Source organism: Pleurodeles waltl, chromosome 8, assembly GCF_031143425.1.
Source record: "Pleurodeles waltl isolate 20211129_DDA chromosome 8, aPleWal1.hap1.20221129, whole genome shotgun sequence".
Classification (NCBI taxonomy): domain Eukaryota; kingdom Metazoa; phylum Chordata; class Amphibia; order Caudata; family Salamandridae; genus Pleurodeles; species Pleurodeles waltl.
The window spans coordinates 1,110,739,274-1,110,760,908 of record NC_090447.1 but is presented as its reverse complement, the minus strand read 5'-3'; positions in this window follow the sequence as shown (position 1 = coordinate 1,110,760,908).

The following is a 21,635-nucleotide window of genomic DNA, read 5'->3' as shown; positions in this document are numbered from 1 at the left end:
AAAAACAAACAAAAAAATCCCTGGTGTCTGGGGGGAAGAAATAGCCTAAAAATAAATTGCCCCCCTGGGGATTGGCCCTTGCCCAAGGGGCGCTCCTCTTATATTATAAACACACATAAAAAAAATCCCTGTGTCTAGTAGGCATTTCTGCTCGCATCCTCTCCTTTCATGCCTCTCTGCCACCTCCACGTGAGGAGAAATGCTTTGAGCTTCCAGCGTGGAGGGGAAGGCCACTGATGAGCGCACTGGCGTCATCAGACACCATGAGGGGTCGGGGGTGGAAGGTGAAGCGATTCCCCTTCCATCCCGGCCCGGGGGGGTGCTTGGCTATCTGGGGAGTGCTAGCTAGGGGTCTCGCCCTCGGCACCGGGCAACCGCTGCTGAGGGCAAGACCAGCTCGTTCTGGGCACCCTAAGGGTTAAGGGACAGATTTAAAAGCCCCTAGTGCCTCCTTGTGCCACATTAATGTCATTTTTCAATGCTAATGTGGTGCAACGAGGCAAAGATTGTTGTGCCAAATTTAGAAAGTGGCGCAATGCATGCTTATGGCTTGACTTTAAGCATGTGTACTGACACCAGCTTGAACTATGTCAATTCTTATGGTAGATAAAGCCTGGCTGAAGTTCTGACCTTGCCCCCAAAACACCCACTCAATGTGCTCTGAAACTGCTGCACAACGCCCAGTATCAAAAGGTCATGCATTACTGGTTTCAATTAGAAAGGGCCAGAAAGACACATGAGACAATTGTCAGAACGTTTGAGTAGTCATTGCTGTGCACAGCCAAAAGCCACATGCAGAGGAATATAGCAATATCAGATTGAGGAGAAAGCATTCTCTTCTGAGTTTGTTGGATTAAAAATGCTATTTACCGTACTGATTAAATCTAAAATACCCTGGAGTTCAGATTTTATCAGGTGAGGTATATAGCACCTTTTCAATTATTGAGGAATAACATACAGATTTTGGGCCTGATTTAGATCTTGACGGTAACAGTGTTCCATCAGAAAATCCATTCACCGCCTTGACAGTCCACCCACCTGATTTAGATGTTGGTGAAAGAAGGCCCAAGTCCTGCCGACTCCACCATGAATCTCTACCCATGTCTACAGTGCCATTGGAAACACTCTTCCCACCGAGCAGATTATGATAGGCCTTCCCGCCAAGCCAACTCTGGCGGGTGTTACCTCCACACCTGAGTTGGTGGATTGGAAGGGAAAAGAAGTAAAAACCTATATTTATTCATATTTCCACTTTCATTTCCAACTGGGCAGGACTAGACAAGACCTGCTATTAAGGCTGCCACTGGATCACAGAGGAAACATGATCCCTCCATCACCAGACTCAAAGGTAAGCATTACATATTACTTGTGAACATTGCGTTAGCACTAGACATTATCTCAGAACCAGTGCATTCATATACATGTCACAGTATTGTTTTTTGTCCTGACAACTCTGCAAAACATCACTTGAGACACATCTGCATTACAAAAATCTGCTTCATTGCACAGATATTGCTTTGGTGGTATGGCATATGAATGTTTGCATCAAAATATTCTGAACTTCACAATTTTGAAATGTGTCCATGTGTGCACTTCACAATTGACCTGTAAGTCTACTGTGGTGCTTCCAATTGTGCATGTGTGTCAGTACATGTATGTTACTATGTTGTGTTGCTGTGTGCAGCATTAAGGTGACTGATTGTTGTAGTTTTGTTGTAACCATTGTTGTGATATGTATAGTTGAGCTTTTGTGTGAGTGTGTTTGTGTAATTGAGTGTGTAATTGTGTTGGTTGTCATGTTTATGTTGTATGTGAGTGTGATGTCAATAGTGTGTGTAAGTTGTGTTATTGATACATGGCAATGTGTGTTTTCGGCATGTACATGTAGTGCTGTGGTGGAATGGATAAGGATAATAGTATGTATGTAGTATGCTGTGTAGTGTGTTGTACAGGTGGTCACATGTGGCTAAGGTAAAGTGTGTGTGTGTGTGTAACTTACCTCTATTGCATAGCCACTGCCATTGTACGAAGTACATTGGCTCCTGCGACGGCCTTCCCCCGCCAGCAATCCACTGCCAGTACAGCACCTGCAGAACTGTAACATCAAAGTAGGATCGGTGGGAGCCCATCAGCCAGATTACTAGGAAGAGCACTCCATTGTGGCGGTCAGCAGCTCAATGGCAATACATCTAAATATGGTGGTTGGAACACTGTCACCTTGAGAGAGTACTCAGGTTTGCCACCGCTGCCGGATGGCAATACAGCAAAGATCTAAATTGTGCCCTTTGATGCTTACGGCAAAACAACCTACATGTCTCAGCAAAAGATGTATTGCTTTCCCCTATTAATGTATGGCAGGGTGGACCTGCTGCAATTTAATGAAGGGTAAGGTATTCAAAAACATCTGATAATTATCTTGGGTATAGTAAATACCATCTAACTTGGAATTCTGACCCCTGCAAAAACAGGGTTTGTTCCGGGGTCGAATAAACATCAGCAGACATTTTTAGTAAAGTATTAGCAGTTTTATTTTTTCATTTTTTTGGAAAGAGTTGTTTATGTATTAATGATGTTTAATGTTTGTATACATTGTTGATCTCTGTTGCGGTCTAATCAATAAAATCAAATTGTGTGTGTATGTGAAAAATAGCAAAAACAGAAATGCTACAAAAATGCGCACTTAAACAAGTAGTATACACTGACCAGGACAAAAGGTACAGGTATAATGAGAATACCTGCACCACACACCAACACAGCTTCATTTTAAAACCCACCAACCTTTTAAACACAGGTCAGTACCATAAGTAAGCCAGCTATAAAATGTTCTGCAATTACGTGTTAGTGTTTGTTTAATTGTCCCAGATCCTAACTAACAACTATGGGAGAAGCAGAAAGGAGAACATCTAATGTAGAGGTAATATGAACATACCACTTTCCTCCATGAGCATGGTTGCAGAATGGAATAATAAGCTCACCATCATCCCACTCCCATTCTTTGTCTCCACTTGACAAAGTATTGGCTGCCCCTTCGTGGTCCTTCTGACAGTTCTCAAGGACCAGCAGATCGTAGCAGTCATCTTGTGGTCAAGCCAATCCTGGTTGTTGTACAAGATGTTAAGAAGTATTATAAGTAGAGTGCATATGTACATCCTCATTCCACACTTGTATTTGTCTGGTGACCATCAGTACACTCTTGCAGCTTTATAGGAGGTTCAACAAATCTGAACATTAAGGCAAACCTAGCAGTTTGACAAGAGACTGCTAGAAAGTGTGCTATACTAAGGTTTGCCACTGCCATTGGAAAGGGCATGGTGATGTGAAAGTATTTGGAGGACCTTCAGCGCAGGTCAAGAATCATGGTTGTGGACATTTGTTAGTGGTTCATTCCATGCCACACAAAGGCCCTAAAACTGCTATCTTTAGAGTCTACGATCTTCAGTTCTAATCTGATGTAGATTTTGGCAGATGCTCGGTCATATCACCTCATCCAACCTCACATTCTCGCAAAAAAATCAAAATTGTATAGGGAACATTGTTTTTGGTGATCTTCATGTGTATGATTTTTGGAATACCTGTGGATATGTGTATAAATTGTTGTGTGTAAATATGGCAGAGTATTGGTATTCAGTATGGTTACATCACAATTTGATGAGTTGAAAACATAATACAAAACAAGTCACATATGTTTTCATGTTAATAATGATTTATTATGAGCTTCAGTGGTGAAGGTGGAATGTTTGATACTACAATTCAGTAATATCTTGAAGTGCAGAAAGGGAATGTGTGCTATGGTAGGTCATATAATCAATATGTGGCTTGGGATCAAATACAAGAATGTCATCACCAGTAGGTGGATTTGTCAGCTTATTGGTCAAGACCATTAGTAATTGCAAGACCTCATTTATGTCATGCAGTTCTCTCCCCCCTCAATTGTAGATGTTGCTGTTGCAGCCCATGTGCTATGCAGGAGTTTTTTTTCTGGTCAACCCTAATCTGAGTTTGCTCTAGAACAAGGGCCCGTATTTATACTTTTTTTGCGCCGCATTTGCGTAGTTTTTTTACGCAAAAACGGCGCAAACTTGCAAAATGCCATTGGATTTTGAAGGTTTGCGCCGTTTTGCGCCAAAAAGCGGCGCAAATGCGGCGCTAAAAAAAGTATAAATACGGGCCAAGGTTTTTAAGATTCCTCAGGCCACTGTCTCTGGGTAGTAAATGACTTTTAACATCATTGGAGCTTTAGATAAAGGTCCCTACCTAATAATGGTAACAGATAATTCTGCCCTCTCTACTTAGTGGTTTAAATGACTGACATTCAATCATGCCACAATAACCTTATGTATGTTCATTGAAAGAAGAGATGTGTGTGAGTACAGCTGGTGCAGAACTGTATGAAGATCCATCATCCAAAGTGGAAGAAGACTTTCATCCCTTGAAAAGGTACCATGTGCCATTTGTTACCCATTAAAAGCAGATGTACAGTTTCATTGATGTACACTGGAGTCAAACAACAGCAGGTGGATTCAGTCACGACTGTTGTACACTGAACACTCATAAGATTATTGTGGGTTAATGGACATGAGGTTAGAAGGTAGGTTTGCTCCTGATGAATGCCCTTCACCAAGGAGGGTGCTTTGTGAGGGGCAGAGAGATGTCAGCACTTCAGACACTAAGGGGTTCATTAGAGACCATTGTGTTGCTGTTTTTACTTAGATGAAAGGGAAGGAGAAATACAATAGGAAATAGTAACCATGCCGTCCATGTTTTTAATTCCAGGGATCTAAAGGAAGAAGGCTTACTGTTAAGAATAATCAATACATCATCAATATCAGAATGCCTCACTACTAAAGAATATTGACACATATTGTGCAGGTCCCTTACAGAAGCCGTTGTGAACCCCAAAACAAAAGGAATAGTGAGAGAAACCAAAACATAAAGAATACCACATGCAGGTGATCAACAATACCAAACCATTTTAGGACCATTTGGTTGAATGGAGTTTAGTTGGACTAACAAGTAGGCAGAAAAGTATTATTTGATACCTCATTTTGCTAGGGGCCCTTCTCTAATGCTTTAAGACTCTTTGATCTCTTGTGTTGTTTTGCATAGTGAGGGGGGATATGTCAGAGCCGTTTAACAAGTCTAGCCTCTCTCTTACTTGATCGTTGTTTATGGATCCCATTTAGTGTTCCATGTTGGTGAGGCCACAAGACCTTGGTGTGCAAAGAAAGAGCCCTCTCAAAGTGTTTGAATGTACCTTACCTGGTAGACATAAAGGTGGTGAAAGGTGACTTAAGCCAAGAGCAGCTTTACAAATGGATGCTAGATATAATCCATTCTTCATTCGGGAATTCCTGTTTGTGGTCCTAAATTTGAGTTGTACCTTAGTAAGAGTTTGAGATAGGAGAATCACACGAGGTACCACCTGGGTGGGTGCAGGATTATGTGATTCTTGCATTCCAGGCAAGGAAGATGGGCCTGATAGATGCATGAATAGTGTTGCTCCTCAGTTCTGGAATTGTGATCAGGCTCTTCTCCTTTTATTTTGGTAATGAAAAAGACTCTTGATGATCAATTGAAATGTACTAGCTTACAGGTTTCTACATTTTTATTCAGACATACGTGGCTTCATTTGACTGTTCAAGTGTACGTGGGATCATACATTATGACTCAGACTAATTTCCTCTGCAATGACAGCAAACATCTTTACAGTGCTTCAGTAAAGTTCAGTGATATTTGAACCTATCATATCATGTCACCTTGTTATTGACACATGTGGTCTGTTTGAGGATGATCCCTGTTATGTGTGTGGCACTTCTATATTTACACCACAGAATGAATGTTCTATCATGGGGCTTGGGAATCACACCATTGTTACAAAAGTAAATGGGAAAGCACATAACAGCATTTCCTATCTGATACTATGTATATGATTATGAGTAAATAGGGCCTGCTACACAGGTGATGCTATTTTTTAAGACACACCCAATAAATATCTATAGTATTCATGTATTGGATCATACTGTGTAGTATGGCATCACACTTTGAGGCTAGAGACACATCCTGTGCATAGATGACGGTATGGGGTATCTACTCTGTCCCCTTGTATAACATAGTGGGTTGATTGCAGTGATGTCAATAGAGGATGTTGGTTGTAGCTGTGAAAAGATAAAGACTGGGACAAGATTTTAAAATGGAAAATATTGAAGATGAATGTGCAGTCTAAACATGAAATGAGGCAACGCAGTTTGCCCATTCACTGTCCTGCTTGAATTGTTCTGGCTCACAAAATACCGTTTCCATTCAAAGTCTAGGTGGATATGGAACTTCTTGTGGCATGCATGTTGGAAAGCCACTCTTACTGTATTTTCATCAATAGCAACCTTCAACATACAAACACACGAACGCAATGTTTTTAGAATAATTTTGTGTACAGCTTTACACATGCACACTGTTGAGTACGTAACTAGATGTTGGGATCACCGGTGGTGATCAGGACACAATTTGAGTTGTGTTAGGACAATGCTGGTGAGTACTCCAATGAAACAGGTGCATGAAGCATGTCCCATGTAGTTTGTGAAGAGTAACAATGGATAGGGCTACTTTTTACTATATAAACATATTGTGACGTGAGAAATTATAATTATCAGGTTATGTCATCCATGCAGTGTGTTTGTTCACTTAAGATGGCATTGCAGAACCTAAATGTGAGCAGTACACAAAATTATGGACAGTTTGTGAAATGTACTTGGCTATATCTTGTATCAAAAATACAGGAGAGGGTACATGTACAAAAGTAATGTAAGGTACTTGCAGAAGACTGGTTTGAGAAGAAAATGTCTTTAACCATGGATTTGATTTATGCTCAATATATTTTTGTCAGCTTGAACCAGTGCCCACTGGCTGAGAATTATGGAAAGATTTATTCCAGTGATATGGAATCAAAGGTCATAAAATCTACCTTGTGCAAAATGTGCACATTTAATGAGTTGTTTCGTGTGTGTGTGAAGGTTGGGATGAATGCAGCTGGGCAGTCAATACAGTTCCTCTAATGATCTTTTAATAAGACTTCACGTTATTTATATTCTTGTTTCTGCTTTGTATTTTGTCAGGTCCATTTATCAATTTCTTGATATTTTGTTTTGTGTGCTTATTACAAGCTTCACTTTGTAGTATTTTTCGTAGCACTAAAATAGTACTATAAATGCACTACAAAATGCTGTTAACAAACTGCTTGTTGGGGGGTCTACATAGCCGACTGTCCTGTCTACTTCTGTGCAGAGATCTTCACCAAGGCTGTGGAATTTCCACACATATAGGTATACATTTCTATAGTAAACATTTGGAGGGACAGGGGAGTGGCTAGAAAACAAGGAATATTTATGTCAAAAGGGGGGTATAGGTAGAAGTATGCAGTAGCTGAGGGGTATTGGAAAGACCATGCACCCACCCATAAAAGAGTAAGCCCACTGTATTTTTATAGGTATTTCTGCCACAAAGGGCCCAAAACAGTAGCAAATGTGAACCAGCATAATTTTAACATTGCGCTTGGCCAACCACTGGTTTTGCAACATCCAACCATATACAAAAATGGAGGTAGGGACTTCAAATAAAATCCTGTATGATAATATTAAATTTAATTAAATTACTTAAAAATGTAATTTACTATTAGAAAACGATTAGAAACGAATATGTCGTACAGGACTTGCTTCTGTTTTTCAGGTGGTAAGGTGTAAGTCTACTCTTTTGAGTAACGTTACACAAGGACTTCTATGAATAGCACAAAGTAGCAAAACTACTCAAAAGTGTAAGAGTAAACTTCCACATGTATGTCAATCACAAGTGTAATGTACCTTCATGAATAGCTCTCTTTGTATAATCATACATGTAGAAGAGCTTCAAAACAGGAACACTGTCCAGGAGTACCTCTAGAATCTTTTTGCTTTGTACACTGTGAAGATACAAAAACCTGTTGTGGTAGAAAATATGAGGGTGAAATTGTGAAATGTAAATTTTTTTAAGGATCAGGACCCGAGTTTGTTTGGTAGCACAAGTAATGTTTCTTTTTCATTCTCTATCCAGTCCTTTTCAATTGTTAATATTTAGCTTTCACTGGAACGTGCATACATTAAGAGAGTGTGTTGTAATAATTTACAGAACCAAACTTCCAAAACAGACATACAATGATTTTTCTTTTTTTTACTTCAAAGACCACATTGCTAAAGCTCATCAGCTGAATCCTCACTTGCTTCCAACTGACAAATTTAGACCATGCTTAGGAGAATACAAAGAGAGTAAAGGAATGGGAGGAAGGAAAAAAGCAAACAGAAAGGTTTCAATTCATGCACTTATATGGTGTGATAAGGAATAGATAGCTTATAAAAAGAAGTGATAAAACACTGTTAATTATTAAGTGATGCAACATATTATTGAGGAATTTTAAGACATCTACTTTGCTAATACAGACAATAATAATTTTAACCATATTTCTTTTACCCCAGAGCGGAGCTCTATGATTTCTTCTAGCACCAGGATCAAAGCTAATGGAAATTGTCCTTATCTGGGAACTAGAAACTGTGTAATCATCAGTTTCACAGGAATAGATAAAAAAACCTATCTATTTGTTCATTCTATAAATCATCTACATTACTACTTACAGGATATTCTCACATGTTTGGGAAAGGTACAGGGTTTTGCTCCTCACTATTCAGGTTTCTTTACCAGGAGCTAATCATTTTCCCATCATATCAGATGTTTAACCCATGCATCATGTAATATGTTCTTTAACCCCTTCGTTGTTAGGCCTTTTTCCCATCAGGTGCCAGTTCTTTTTTTTGTCTATTTGGGGCAGTTCGGGCTTAGGCCCTCGTAACTTTTTGTCCACATAAGTTACCCATGCCAAATATATGTTATTTTTTCCAACATCCTAGAGATTCTAGAGGTACCCAGAGTTTGTGGATTCCCCTTAAGGAGACCAATACATTGTCCAAAATACAGCAACAATTTTTTTTATTTTTTTTAAATGGGAAAAAAGGCTGCAAAAGAAGGCTTGTGTTCTTTTCACCTGACAATGGCATCAACAAAGGGTTTGGGCTGCTAAAATCACAATATTCCCATCTTTCAGGAACAGGCAGACTTGAATCATAAAACCTATTTTTTTAACACAATTCTGATATTTTACTGGGACATACCCCATTTTTACAATTTTTGTGCTTTAAGCCTCCTTCCAGATAGTGACAGGAATGGGTGTGAAACCAATGCTGGATCCCAGAAAGCTAAACATTTCTAAAAAAAGTAGACACAATTTTGAATTCAGCAAGGGGTAATTTGTGGAGATTCTACAAGGTTTTCCTACATAAAATAACAGCTGAAATAAAATAATATTGAAATTGGGGTGAAAAAAACAGCCATTTTTCTCCACGTTTTACTCTGTAACTTTTTGCTGCGATGTCATATTGTTTAAAGCAATATACCGTTATGTCTGCTGGACACTTTTGGTTGTGGGGATATATAGAGGTTGTGGGTTCATCAAGAACCCTAGGTACGCAAAGCCAATACACCAAATATTTTGCTGAAATATAAAGATTGTAAAATAGATTTCAAGAAAACCTTTGTATTTCCAAAATGGGCACAAGATAAGGTGTTAAGGAGCAGTGGTTATTTGCACATCTCTGAATTACAGGCTGCCAATGCTAGCATGTGAATTACAGAGCATTTCTCAAATAGATGTCTTTTTTACACACTGTCTTACATTTGGAAGGAAAAAATTTAGCGAAAGACAAGGGGCAATAACACTTGTTTTGCTATTTTGTGTTTCCCCAAGTCTCCCAATAAAAATGGTACCTCACTTGTGTGGGTAGGCCTAATGCTCGCGACAGGAAACACAACATGGACACATCACATTTTTCATTGAAATCAGACGTGTTTTTTGCAAAGTGCCTAGCTGTAGATTTTGGCCTCTGGCTCAGCAGGCACCTAGGGAAACCTACCAAACTGTGCATTTTTTTTAAACTAGACACCTAGAGAAATCCAGGATGGGGTGACTTGTGGGCTCTCACCAGGTTCTGTTACCCAGAATCCTTTGCAAACCTTAGCATTTGGCCAAAAAAACACTTTTTCCTCACATTTCTGTGACAGAAAGTTCTGGAATCTGAGAGGAGCCACAAATGTCCTTCCACCCAGTGTGCCCCCAAGTCACCCGATAAAAATGGTACCACAGTTGTGTGGGTAGACCTAGTGCCTGCGACAGGAAATGCCCCAAAACACAACATGGACACATCACATTTTCCCAAAGAAATCAGAGCTGTTTTTTTGCAAAGTGCCAAGCTGTGGATTTTGGCCTCTAGCACAGCCGGCACCTACGGAAACCTACCAAACCTGTGCATTTTAAAAAAACTAGACACTTAGGGAATCCAAGATGGGGTGACTTGTTGGGCTATCGCCAGGTTCTGTTACCCAGAATCCCTTGCAAACCTCAAAATTTGGCAAAACAAATCACTTGTTCCTCACAGTTAGGTGCTAGAAAGTTCTGGAATCTGACAGGAGCACAGGTTTCCATCCACCCAGCATTCCCCAAAGTCTCCAAATAAAAATGGTACCTCACCTGTGTGGGTAGACCTAGTGCCCATAAAAGGAAATGCCCCAAAACACTATCTGGACACATCAAAATTATCAAAGATAAAAATACCTGTTTTTGCTGGGAAGGGCACCTGCATTTTTGGTCCTGGGCTCAGCACCCATCTAGGAAAACCTACCAAACCCAGCCATTTCTGAAAACTAGACACCCAAGGGAGTCAAGGGAGGTGTGATTTGCGTGGATCCCCTATTGTTTTCTCACCCAGAATCCTCAGCAAACCTCAAATTTAGCTAAACATTTATATTTTTCCTCCATTTCTGTGTGGGATCCCCGCACCGGGACAAAATTCCTACCACCCAATGTTCCCCTCAGTCTCCCAGTAAAATGATATCTCACTTGTATAGGTGGGCCAAGTGCCTGTGTCAGGGAAGAGCCAAAAACATGTTGAAATTGAGGGGGAACAATAGCGGGTCCAAAAGTGCAGTTTGAAAAAAAAACATTTTTAGGCTGACAAGTGGGGCAGAATTTCTACCGGTATAGATGAGACAATGCAGTGTGGTAGGAATTTTGTGGATTCTAGCAGATTCCAGAAGGTTCCATCACAAATATTTGGAAAGAATGTGTGATTTCCAGCAAAGTTGGAGGTTTGCAATGCATTGTAGGTAACAAAATGGTGCAGGGTGCATGTGAATCACACCACCCTGCACTAGGCCTTGTGGATTTTTCGACACAGCACTGTCCCAAAGTCCAAAAAGTGCAGCCTTTCCCATTCCAAGTGGGGCGATTTTGAGAGTTAGCCAAGCTCTCATGGCCCAAATGCAAAACCAAAACCCAAAATAATCAAATGTCCTCTTGCTTGCCGTGGGATAAGATGTTTTAGTGTGCGGGGGAGGGCTGAAAGACTGTGACCCCCTTCAGCTGGGGTGGGGGCATAACCATGCCCATACTGGTTAGTAGCCACCACCACAATATATATATAATATATATATATATATATATATATATATATATATATATATATATATATATATATATATATATATATACACATATATATATATATATATATATATATATATATATATATATATATATATATATATATATATATGTATATAAATTCCCTGGACCCTAGACTTTGTGCCCACCCCAGGGTGTGTATGGGGGTACTTGACCCATCTGCCCACTTTTGGGCGGAACAACTTTGGCCCCATTTATTTGAGGTGGGGGTATGACCACACCCCCACTATCTTGAAGAAAAATCTTCCCTGGTCTCTGGTGGGCTTTCTGCCCCACTTGGGGGCAGATGGGCCTTCCAAAAATAGGCCGATCTGCCCCAAGGGGGCAGATATGGTCAACAGTAATGTGCCCTCATGGGGAGCAACCCTTGCCCAAGGAGCAGCCCGCCAAATAAAACACACACATTCACACACACCAATCCCTGGTGCTTAAGTGGTTTCTGCCCCCCGCGGGCAGATCAGCCTAAGAGAAATAGTCCGATCTGCCCCCAAGGGGAGCAGAAATGGCATTAAAAAATTTTGCTCCCTCAGGGGAGTGACCCTTGCCTAAGGGATCGCTCCCCTCGCATGCAATTGATGCAAAAAAAATACAATCCCTGGTGTCTAGTGGTTTCTACCTCACTTGGGTCAGATTGGCATATTAAAAATAGACCGATCTGCCCCTATGAGGGCAGAAATGGCCTACAGATAATGTTTCCCCCAGGGGAGCGACCCTTGCCTAAGGGGTCGCTTCCCATATATAAGAAAATAAACTAAACAAAAGAAAATATATAGCCCTGGTGCCTAGGGGCTTCTGCCCCCCCCCCGGGACAGATCAGCCTAATCATGGGGGTCAGAAAATGGCAAAAAATATTTTGCCCCCCCAAGGAGTGGCCCTTACCCAAGGGGATGCTCCCCTCATTCAATAAATCCCTTGTGTCCAGTGAGCATTTCTGCTGCCCGATCACATTGCGATCGGGCAGCAGAAATGCAGAGAGAGACAACAAAGGAAAGGAAAGGCCTTTCCTTTCCTTTGATGCTGCTCTTGGCCCCTCCAAGTGATCGGAGGAGAAATGCTTTTGCATTTCTCCTCCGATCCCGTGCGGAGGGGTAGGCCTCTGATGAGGTCAGCGTGCATCATCAGGAGCCACAGGGGGTTGGAGGGGCAGGGGTGGAATCCCCTTCCATCCCTGCCCTCGGGGCGCCTAGGCCAGGCTCATGGGGGAGCGGTCACGCTCCCCCCATGAGCCTGTCCAAGGACGTAATGGTTATGTCATTGGCGCCTGAGCGCCGCAGCCAAGGACGTAACCGTTACGTCCTTGGCTGCCAATAGGTTAACAAAAAGATTGATGTAAATTGATTTTGCTCATTAACCCACTCTACTTTTGTCTTCAACTTTGAGTCATGCATGGGGTAGCTTTTGTTACAGGATGTCTCTCCTTGAATGACTCAGAAGGGTTCAGTCCTGTGAAATTGCTAGGAGTGGTAAAAGAAGACAAACCTAATTATTAGAGTGTTTTTTATGTTTAGCCTGAGAAAGAACATGCACTGTTGTTGCAAAATCTCATAAATAAAAAAGCATAAAAATGACTTAGAGTCTACTCCTCACTTGCCCTTACTTTCCATTGGTTGGCTTTGACATCAGTCTCTTTTCTTGCTTCTCAGTGATCAGTTTCCACATTCTCATGTTGTTTTTCTTTGTCCATGCAGCTTAGACCAAGTACAGTTTCCTGTCTGTCGTGAGTATCCTTTCACTAGCCACCTAGTGGCAGATCATTTCTTTATTTACTTTTAATGGAGCACTCCATAAGACTGCATGTGTTTATGTGTTTGCAGGCCCTCTCTCCCCCCCTTAACTCCCACCCACTCCTGTCCTTTCTGCTTGCTGCCACTCATCAAACTCCTTCTTTCTGCTTGTGTCACAAATCTTAAGGAAAAATCAGGACTATTCTCCCATTTCCTTGTTCTAGGAGGCATTTGGACCCACATATTCAGGGTGTAGAGATAGCGATTTGCAAGGTAATTGAGTAGGTGAACATAGAAATAGGACAAAAGCCTTGTACAGGAAGAAACATCCTGAAAGTCTGCATAATTACTGAATAATTATTGCCCAGACGGATGAGAATGTTTATGTTCAACCCGAATGTCTGCTCATATCTCCTGCCAGGAACACATTAGGATGTTAGGCTCTTTCTAGAACCACACAAGAGCAGAAATCCCTATGGCCATCTTGACAACCGGGGTATAAAAGGTCTTCCACCCACCTCACCGTGAATGGAAATCAAAGTCTTGTTGGAGGAGTTCCCTGCTCAGCAGTCCAGTGCAACTCTGCTGCAACCTCCCTACGCCCTTCAGGTGTTTGAGATCTGCTCAGCTTGTTACTGTTCTCGGCTCAATTTCACTGGACCAGATGAAAACTGAAAGATGAAAAGAAAAAAAAGACACAAGATAAGTAAAGATGCTTGATGTGCGTAAGAGTTAAACAAGGAGCAAGCTGCCATAATATATCAGTGTTACACAAAAGCGGCAAAAAAGGTTTTGAGAAGGACTTTGAGACTGAGATCACTTTAATTCTTGAACTGTGGGACTGCCATTTTGGCTACAAATGGTACCACCCAAGAACAGTAATGAACCGAGTGAATTGAAGCACCAATAGTATAAGGAAACAAATGCCTATGATTTACTTACTGAACAACAAGGTAGAAGTGCATGCATATCAGTTTAGGACAACACTTGACACAGAGTTTGTAAACTAATTAAAACCTATCTTCTGTTTATTTGGCAGGCAGTGACACCAGAAAAAAGAACGAAAAGGGAGAGACTCATCTTCCTACATAGCATCAGAAGTATCTCACATATCATTGTTTCTCTACTTCCCCTCAGTGCTCTCTTGGAGCAAGGTGTTTTGATACACTCACTTTAGAAAGCGTATTTGGGCATAGCCGGCTTGTCATCAGAAACATCACTCCTGCTGGGTACGATAACTACATGTTAGTGTATCTGTTATCTGACTTTTTCAGGACCTGTTTTACAGATCTAACAGATTCCCAAACCCACATTACTAACCGACCTGAGCGTTGGATGGCAATACGTTATTAGGCACTATCTAGTATACCATCACTGTGCTGCAGATTGAATTCCAAGCCTCTAGACAGGATACTCCAGAGTTAAGAAAGGAATTGAGTTTGCTGTGTAGGAAGGTTGCTGGTTTAGCTCAGAAAGGGAAGGGTGATTCTATTGAGGGAGCTATGTTGCAACCTTTGACTTTGCCTCTGCCACATTCTAGCTCAGGAAGCTCAACACACTCTTCCTTACCATCAGGTGCTTCCACCAACCCTGGGGACACAACTGCCCCATTATAATTCTCAACCCTGTTCTGTGGTCCACCCACCTCAAATTTCCTAAGGTCCCCTTGAACGATTCTACTGAGGCCTAAAGAAATATGCATGTTTTATTAACCAATGTAAATTACGTTTTCTCTGCAAACTAGTGGCTTTTCCTAATGAACTGTCCAAGATAGCCTTTTTAATTATCATATTTGGGTGATAACATTGCCACTTGGTCTAGACCATTAATAGAAAAAAGATCCTATCTTGTATAACTGTGGAAACCTTTAGTTTGACAGAAAGGCCCACATATTGCCCTTGATAGGAGTTACCAACCTTAAAGCAAGTTTTTCATGATTTATTCACATATATTACTGCCTTTAATAGATTAGTAGTGGAAACTGAATGGCCTAAAGAAAAAAAAGCATCCCATTTTTACCAAGTTGTTAGGGGAGATTTGAAATACATTTTAGCTCAGGTGGTGAACGTCCCCACAGGTTGTGAGGAGCTGAATGAATTGACAATGCAACTAGACCATCAGCTTTAGGAGAGAAGAAATAACAAGTCAAAAAGTGAGCTACAAGTTATTATCATCAGACCTAGCCACGTTGTTGATGTTGCCAGTAAAATGAAAGGACTTGAACCCATACACGTGGGTGGTATTCGTGGGCAACTGCCCTCAGAGGAAAGGGAAAAGAAATGGAAGTTAAAATTATGTATATAAGGTGGTTATAGTGGTAATTTTATCAGCGACTATGTAGCTAAAGGCAAAGGTGCTGAACAGGAACCTGTAACTAAAAGTCACACAGCAGGAATGATGAACGGTTCAGAGGAAGATATACAGTCAGAAAACTAGTTATTTCTGATCTGATTAAGGTCCCATGTGCAAGAGTGGTACCCCCTGAGACCGCTACCAACTTGCCAAATAGCCTACACTATTCTGTAGCACATCTAAACATCATGGTAGTGGTAGAATTGCCTACTGGCAAAACGACACAAATACCTGCTTTATTAGATTCTGCTGCTATGGGGTATTTCATAGACCAAAATGGGCCTCGAGAATTAAAAATACCTTGTATAAAGAAAATTGCCTAAAAGCCTGTAAAGGCTGTCAATGGCTCCATCTTGATTTAAGGACTGATCTGTTCTTACCATGGGGAGTTGATTATGAAAATTGGAGCTACTCATGTAGAACATATCCAATTTGATCTCATTACTGTGTCACAATTTAAGTTTGTTTCTAGGGATGCCATGATCAACCCTTCATAACCACTTTGTGCAATGGTGAACGCAGTCCATCCAGCTGAATTCTGACTTCAGTAACCCACATTGCCTCCAGCAACATACTTACCTATGTAAGTGTAAACACTCAAATATGTTATGGGGTAACCTTGCCTGATTGCTATAGGACAGTTTTCATAAAATAAAATAATAGTGAGCTTCCCCCACACTGAGATTATGATTGTTGTGTAGAGCTAGTACTTAGGGCTAACCCAAAATCCAGCATCCGAAGATGTACCTTGCAGAAAACCTAGCCTCAGGGCTTATTCGGCCTACACAGTCACCAGCTCTATCTCCACTCTTTTGAAAAGAGTGGAGATCTTCAGACATGCATGGATTATGGGGCTATAAACAGAGTAACAATAAAAACAGTACCCAATGCTAATCACACCAGCAGTATTAGATCAATTTAAGAAAGTAAATATCTTTAAAAAGTTTCATCTCAAGGGTGCATACCAGTTTGTCAGAATTCAAAAGGGTGATGAGTGGAAGATTGCATTTAGAACCATATATTATATTTTTAAGTACCAAATCATTCCCTTTGGACTCTGAAATGCCCCAGCAACTTTCCAATACGTCATGGATGACTTAATATGAGGTTTTCTGAATGTGTTCTCTATTGGTTATATATTCCCTCAGGAATATATAAAAAATGTTAACATTGTACTAGAAAGACTACACACATATCATCTTTACGCTAAACTGGACGGGTGACTCTCTCAGGTGACCAACATTGACTTGTTGGGGTATATCACAAGTCCAAATACAAATTCATGATAGTAAAGTGATGGTGATTCTTCAATGGCCTTCACCTATGAACATGAAAAGCCTACAAACCTTCCTGTAGTTTGCTAATTTCTATAGACGCTTCATTAAAGATTTCTGCTCTGTGGTTAACCCCAAGACTAGGCTGCTATGCAGGGGGATATCTTTTTAAGTGGGCCCTGGAAACTGAGAAGGCATTCTCACATCTCAATGTATGTTTTATACAGGCCCTAATCTTATGTCACCCTGATGTGAACTTACTGATCTTTTTGGAAGCTGATGCTTCTCATAATACAAAGGGAGCTTTGTTTTCTCAAAGACATCCTGAAACCTTTCAAATGCTCCCCGTGGTCTTTACTCCTGGAAATTTACATCCATGTGAACTGAATTACAGTATCTCTGTCAAAGAACTACTAGTGATAAAATGGGTATTTGCAGAGGGGCAACACTGTTTGATGGGAGCTGGGCACACAGTGGAACTTTAGTCCCACCATAGACATTTATGATTTCTGTAGTCCACATGAGTCCTCATACCTCACCAGCTGCACTGATCTCTGTTCTTCTGAGGTTTTGAATTCACCATTAAATACTGCCCAGGTAGTCGAAATTGTTTGGCGGATACTTTATCTAAAGCTGATACTCCATTTGAGGAGATCTCAGAAGATGATCCACCCTTAATTCTGCAAGCGAAAGTCAGGGACATTGAATTTCTGATTGTAATCAATATTCCAAAGATTTCCAGAGTGATCTACAAACTTGCATGCAGAAAATACCAAAGCAAAAGTGGGTACAAGAGAGAACATTGGCAAGGCGATCCATCAACAGCCCGTGGTTAACTGTATCAAAGGCCGCTGACAGAGCGAGCAAAATGAGAACAGCCCTCTTGATAGTCTATCCTCAGTGGCGTTGAGCAGTGCCACCTCAGTGCTATGTCCACTGCGAAATCTGAACTGCGTCTCATCCAGTGTGTTGTTGGAGTTTACAAAGTCCATCAGTTGTTTGGTGATGATTTTTTAAATAATTTTGGCCGGTAGAAGTAGATGCGATAGGAGGGGATAATTGTTAGTATTCTTAGGATCCAGGTTGGATTTTTTTATAACAGGGAGCATTGAAGCTTTCTTTCAGACCTCCTGAAAGGAAACAATCTTAAACATGAGTTGGAAAAATTGTTTACAGTGCTGAAGAAATAGTCTTTGCACCTAACTTAGCCACTCTCGAGGGGCAGGGGTCCTTAGGTGACCCAGACTTAACAGTGGTTATTAAACCTATGACTTCAACTATGGAGGGTGAGATAAACTCAATAAGACACAGGCCAGTCTTACCCCTATTGCACTGCCAGAGATAGCTGTGGCAGTTGGCTTTGGTGGAGAAAAATTGCTCTACATATACACAGCTCACATTTTTTGTTGGAAGAAAGTGGCCAAGGAATTGGAAAAGGGTTGACTAATGTTAGAATGAGTGTTGGATGGTATTCTAGTTAGTTGAGAGACCATTTTGAAATAGTTCTTTAGTCAAATTGTTTGCGGCATCAATTCTGTTGTTAAAATATGATGCTTTCTCCTTAACAATTGTGGCTTTGTATTCTGCTAAACAGTTCTTGTACTTCACTTTTTCACCCTCACGGTAGTTGGATCTCCACCTTCTCTCTTGGTGTCTGTAGATTTGTTTAAGGGCAGAGCTGATTTGAGGACCAGGGGGCTGATCGTCTACCCCTCTTTGGTATTATCAATTTTCCTGGCACCAGAGAGCTGTCGGCAGAATCAAGCCAATTGGTGTAATGAAAAACAGCTGTATCAATATTATTTGTAACTAGAGGTATAGAGTTCATTAGCACATTATTGGTTGGATTTTACTCCAAGCACTGATCCGTCCAAGTCATGGGGAATGTCCTAATGTTACCCAGTGCAGTGTTATTGGTAGAGATGCCATCTAAAGTATGTTCTGCTGAATGGGTGAGACCATCTATGCTTTGTAGAAGGCCTAGGCCTGTCATGATCTGCAGCTGAGCTGCTATCTCATTATTAGCTGTGGCCTCGAAGTGAAAATTAATGTCACCTAGAACCATTTAATATAAGTCTAAAATGTTGGCCTCAAGAAGAATACCATTTTCCTGTGAGAAAGCAAGTCTGGGGCCTGGAGGCAGTAGATAACCATACCTCAAAAAGTCTTTTTATTGGTGAAGTATATAGAAAAGGCAAGTGCTACACAAATGGAAGAAGCTACCAAATCACATTTTGCTATTAGCTCAGTCTTACATATGACAGCAGGCCGTCACCTCACTTGCCCAATCTATCTAGTCTATAGATGGCATATCCTTCAGGAAGAGCTGCTAGGATGTCTGGGGTGGAGGATGGATCAGCTCATGTTTTAATGGCAAATGCCACAGAGAGTTTGAGACAATCTAGAAACAGGTGAAATTCTGTGCTATATTTAACTAGTGAGCACGTGTTAATTAGTAGGCCTGCAAGTTTTTTTTTAGGCAAGTTAGATTGGAACACCAAAACAGGGCAAATTATGACTGGTGCAGTGTACACTGTTGCTTCGCAAGTTCATTGAAACCCATCTGTGTTTAAATAAAAGCTACACTGCTGGCAAAAGCACTTGTCAGGGGTTCATTTGGTTTAAAGCACTAACCAAATGCAGTCCTTCATGATACCAGGGTTTAGTGCTAACAAGCTATCACAGGTGTAACTTACTGTGACTCCTCCGTCTGGTAATGAACTGCTGTGGGATCTGGAGCTCTGCACAATCCGGCCGTGGATGGTGCACTCCTTTGGCATGCCTTTGGCACGTCAGCAGGGCGGGCATGCTCTGTAGCCCTTGAAATAGGCTGCCATAGGTGGTGGGTGTGTCAGGAAGCGGGTCTCAAGTGCTCTGCAACAAGAAGCAGATTAAAAACAGAAGGCCAAAATAAGAAGGGAACCCGGGTCCAGCCGCCCCCAAAACCAAGTCACTTGGTTACATCTGGATACACAATGTCAAATTAAAATAATCAGGAGGAAAGCAAAACATAAACTGATATAGGGCTTGCACACCTTACAATATGGCCCCCACATGAGGCAGAGAGCCAGGCACCTCCCAAAAGATGGCAGCGATTTACCTACAAGGAAAGGGAAGGTCTGGGAAAACTCACTGTGCTGTCTAGCTGCACTGATACGCTCTGCAGCTCTTAATATTGGCCACCATAGGTGGTGGGCATTTCAGGAGGCATGGCTCATGCGATCTGCAGCACAAGAGCAGATTGAAAAAGGAAGTCCAAAATGAAAAGTTAACCAAGGTCCAGCCACCCCAGAAACCAATTCACAGGCTCCCCTTTGCTTGGTTACTGCTGGAAACACTATGTCAAACTAAAATAAGCAGACAAAGCATAACCTGATTAAAAATAGGGCTTGCACACCCTATAATATAGCCCCCAGGTGAAGCAAGGAGCCAGGTACCTCTCAAAAGATGGCTATGATCTGCCTACAAGGAAAGGAAAGGTGTGGAGAAACTTACCCTGCTGTCTAGCTGTGCAGATGCGCTCTGTAGCCCTTAATGTCGGCCCCCATAGGTAGTGGGCATGTCAGAAGGCATGGATCAAGTGCTCTGCAGCGTGAGAGCAGATTAAGAACAGAAGGCCAAAATAAAAAGTGAATCAGGGTCCAGCCACCCCTGAAACCATGTTACAGGCTCTCCTGTGTTTGGTTGCTACTGGAAACACAATGTCAAATTAGAATAAGCAGAAGAAAGGCAAAACACAAATTGATTAAAAATAGGGCTTGCACAACCTACTATATGGACCTGATGTGAGGCAGGGAGCCAGGCACCTCCAAAAAGATGGCAGCAATCTGCCTACAAGGAAATGAAAATGCTTGAGGAAACTCACTGTACTGTCGTGTGTCTGTAGTGTGCCTTTAAAGTTGGGGTAGATTTAGAGGGTTCCCCTTTGGACCACAGATGCCTCTCCTAAACTTCAGGCCTGTGTCCTATGGGTCTGTGGAATGCAGATCGTATTCTTTAGTGGGGCCATGATCTGGCTCCGAGAGGCCAAGTGTCAAAACCTCTCCCTCTAATCTAGCCAGCCAGGTCCACAATGGCAGAGGTATTTATTCCATTTGTGGTCCCAGGTTAAATAGCTGTCACTGGGGAATGCACAGATGTTCTTCTCCATCCCCAAGTGTGGACTCAGTCGAATTAAAAGGCACATAAAACATTTTCAGGCAGAGAAATGTCTACTTTCGAGAAGTGGCATTTTCCATGGGTATTGACATAACCACCTTTATCATAGAAGGGGGTTGTGAAAACAGATCCAGTGATAGTGATCAATATGAAGCTGCTCTGCTGTAATTCATTGTTGCAGCTAGGAGTAAGTGTAATACTTCCCCCTTGTTAACCTAAGGGAAAAGCAGCTTTACTATTCAGTGAAAACGCACATGGGTATTCTTCACTCTCTGGGCATATGTGCCCTTGCGCACACTCAAGTCTGCATTGAGAGGCTTGACACATGTTTAAAAGCACCATAATTGCAAGTGCATTCACAGGACTGCTGACACAGGCTAGTTACATGTTTAAAGCAACTATGGTGCCTGAACGCACATACAGGCCAGCACCACTTCCCAACATATGTGGGTCGGCGCACTTGCACTTTCACTGTACTTACAGTGGGAAAGTGCCTCAGGCTCTAGGGCCACTAAAAGTGAATGAGCAAAACCT